Raw genomic sequence first — 4,114 nt, forward strand, 5'->3', positions numbered from 1 at the left:
AGAATCAACAGAACCAAAATTGGTTCTTTGAGAAAATCAACAAGATAGATAAACCCTTAGCCAGACTAACGAGAGGACACAGAGAGTGCGTCCAAATTAACAAAATTAGAAATGAAAAGGGAGACATAACTACAGATTCAGAGGAAATTCAAAAAATCATCAGATCTTACTATAAAAACCTATATTCAACAAAATTTGAAAATCTTCAGGAAATGGACAATTTCCTAGACAGATACCAGGTATCGAAGTTAAATCAGGAACAGATAAACCAGTTAAACAACCCCATAACTCCTAAGGAAATAGAAGCAGTCATTAAAGGTCTTCCAACCAAAAAGAGCCCAGGTCCAGACGGGTTTAGTGCAGAATTCTATCAAACCTTCATAGAAGACCTCATACCAATATTATCCAAACTATTCCACAAAATTGAAACAGATGGAGCACTACCGAATTCCTTCTACGAAGCCACAATTACTCTTATACCTAAACCACACAAAGACACAACAAAGAAAGAGAACTTCAGACCAATTTCCCTTATGAATATCGACGCAAAAATACTCAATAAAATTCTGGCAAACCGAATTCAAGAGCACATGAAAACAATCATCCACCATGATCAAGTAGGCTTCATCCCAGGCATGCAGGGATGGTTTAATATACGGAAAACCATCAACGTGATCCATCATATAAACAAACTGAAAGAACAAAACCACATGATCATTTCATTAGATGCTGAGAAAGCATTTGACAAAATTCAACACCCCTTCATGATAAAAGTCCTGGAAAGAATAGGAATTCAAGGCCCATACATAAACATAGTAAAAGCCATATACAGCAAACCAGTTGCTAACATTAAACTAAATGGAGAGAAACTCGAAGCAATCCCACTAAAATCAGGGACTAGACAAGGCTGCCCACTCTCTCCCTACTTATTCAATATAGTTCTTGAAGTTCTAGCCAGAGCAATCAGACAACAAAAGGAGATCAAGGGGATACAGATCAGAAAAGAAGAAGTCAAAATATAACTATTTGCAGATGACATGATAGTATATTTAAGTGATCCCAAAAGTTCCACCAGAGAACTACTAAAGCTGATAAACAACTTCAGCAAAGTGGCTGGGTATAAAATTAACTCAAATAAATCAGTTGCCTTTCTCTATACAAAAGAGAAACAAGCCGAGAAAGAAATTAGGGAAACGACACCCTTCATAATAGACCCAAATAATATAAAGTACCTCGGTGTGACTTTAACAAAGCAAGTAAAAGATCTGTACAATAAGAACTTGAAGACACTGAGGAAAGAAATTGAAGAAGACCTCAGAAGATGGAAAGATCTCCCATGCTCATGGATTGGCAGGATTAATATAGTAAAAATGGCCATTTTACCAAAAGCAATCTACAGATTCAATGCAATCCCCATCAAATTCCAATCCAATTCTTCAAAGAGTTAGACAGAACAATTTGCAAATTCATCTGGAATAACAAAAAACCCAGGATAGCTAAAGCTATCCTCAACAATAAAAGGACTTCAGGGGGAATCACTATCCCTGAACTCAAGCAGTATTACAGAGCAATAGTGATAAAAACTGCATGGTATTGGTACAGAGACAGACAGATAGACAAATGGAATAGAATTGAAGACCCAGAAATGAACCCACACACCTATGGTCACTTGATTTTTGACAAAGGAGCCAAAACCATCCAATGGAAAAAAGATAGCATTTTCAGCAAATGGTGCTGGTTCAACTGGAGGGCAACATGTAGAAGAATGCAGATCGATCCATGCTTATCACCCTGTACAAAGCTTAAGTCCAAGTGGATCAAGGACCTCCACATCAAACCAGACACACTCAAACTAATAGAAGAAAAACTAGGGAAGCATCTGGAACACATGGGCACTGGAAAAAATTTCCTGAACAAAACACCAATGGCTTACGCTCTAAGATCAAGAATCGACAAATGAGATCTCATAAAACTGCAAAGCTTCTGTAAGGCAAAGGACACGGTGGTTAGGACAAAACGGCAACCAACAGACTGGGAAAAGATCTTTACCAATCCTACAACAGATAGAGGCCTTATATCCAAAATATACAAAGAACTCAAGAAGTTAGACCGCAGGGAAACAAATAACCCTATTAAAAAATGGGGTTCAGAGCTAAACAAAGAATTCACAGCTGAGGAATGCCGAATGGCTGAGAAACACCTAAAGAAATGTTCAACGTCTTTAGTCATAAGGGAAATGCAAATCAAAACAACCCTGAGATTTCACCTCACACCAGTGAGAATGGCTAAGATCAAAAACTCAGGTGACAGCAGATGCTGGCGAGGATGTGGAGAAAGAGGAACACTCCTCCATTGTTGGTGGGATTGCAGACTGGTTAAACCATTCTGGAAATCAGTCTGGAGGTTCCTCAGAAAATTGGACATTGAACTGCCTGAGGATCCAGCTATACCTCTCTTCGGCATATACCCAAAAGATGCCTCAACATATAAAAGAGACACGTGCTCCACTATGTTCATCGCAGCCTTATTTATAATAGCCAGAAAATGGAAAGAACCGAGATGCCCTTCAACAGAGGAATGGATACAGAAAATGTGGTACATCTACACAATGGAATATTACTCAGCTATCAAAAACAACGAGTCTATGAAATTCGTAGGCAAATGGTTGGAACTGGAAAATATCATCCTGAGTGAGCTAACCCAATCACAGAAAGACATACATGGTATGCACTCATTGATAAGTGGCTATTAGCCCAAATGCTTGAATTACCCTAGATCCCTAGAACAAACGAAACTCAAGACGGATGATCAAAATGTGAATGCTTCACTCCTTCTTTAAATGAGGAAAAAGAATACCCTTGGCTGAGAAGGGAGAGGCAAAGATTAAAACAGAGACTGAAGGAACACCCATTCAGAGCCTGCCCCACAGGTGGCCCATACATATACAGCCACCCAATTAGACAAGATGGATGAAGCAAAGAAGTGCAGACCGACAGGAGCCGGATGTAGATCGCTCCTGAGAGACACAGCCAGAATACAGCAAATACAGAGGCGAATGCCAGCAGCAAACCACTGATCTGAGAATAGGTCCCCCGTTGAAGGAATCAGAGAAAGAACTGGAAGAGCTTGAAGGGGCTCGAGACCCCAAAAGTACAACAATGTCAAGCAACCAGAGCTTCCAGGGACTAAGCCACTACCTAAAGACTATATATGGACTGACCCTGGACTCTGACCCCATAGGTATCAATGAATATCCTACTAAGAGCACCAGTGGAAGGGGAAGCCCTGGGTCCTGCTAAGACTGAACCCCCAGTGAACTAGACTATGGGGGGAGGGCGGCAATGGGGGGAGGGTTGGGAGGGGAACACCCATAAGGAAGGGGAGGGGGGAGGGGTATTTGCCCGGAAACCGGGAAAGGGAATAACACTTGAAATGTATATAAGAAATACTCAAGTTAAATTTAAAAAAAAAAAAAAAGAATAGCTTAAAAAAAAAAATAAAAAAAAAAAAAGAGTCTAAACCACAATCTACGTTTAAACAAACATACGCCTTGGCATGAGGCTACTGAAAACATGTTTTGAATTTATCGTCTGGAGCCATGAAGTTAAAACACACAGTTGATAACTTCCTAGAAAAACTTCTCATTTTGAAGTCAACACAAATTGGTATAACATCATTTCTGATTGGACATGTAGAAATCTAACTGTACATCTTCCTCAGAAGTACTCCTTTATTGAGTAGATGAAAGTTGTAAGACACTGTCATTGTTCTAGTGTCAGAATAAAGATTTCTTTAGCTTGAATAAAGACCCCAATAAAGGAAAAAAAATTGTAGTTCAGTATGAGTGAATGTCAGGAGGAGCAAATTTAGGTAAAATGAAGCTTAATATACAGATCAAATCACACATTTTAAAAATTGATCTTATAATAAAAATACTATCATAAATAATTGTTATATCACATGCAATTTTTTTAAGTGTTACCAGAAATTAGTCTGATAAATGATGTTTTTACCAAATAATTATGGATAATATGACTAAGTTGAAATAAGATAAATATATTGTTTTCATTTTGATATCATTTGGCTGGCATTTGTCCTCAAACAGGATTTATGT

Source organism: Rattus norvegicus, chromosome Y, assembly GCF_021556685.1.
Source record: "Rattus norvegicus strain SHRSP/BbbUtx chromosome Y, alternate assembly SHRSP_T2T, whole genome shotgun sequence".
NCBI classification, from domain to species: Eukaryota; Metazoa; Chordata; class Mammalia; order Rodentia; family Muridae; genus Rattus; species Rattus norvegicus.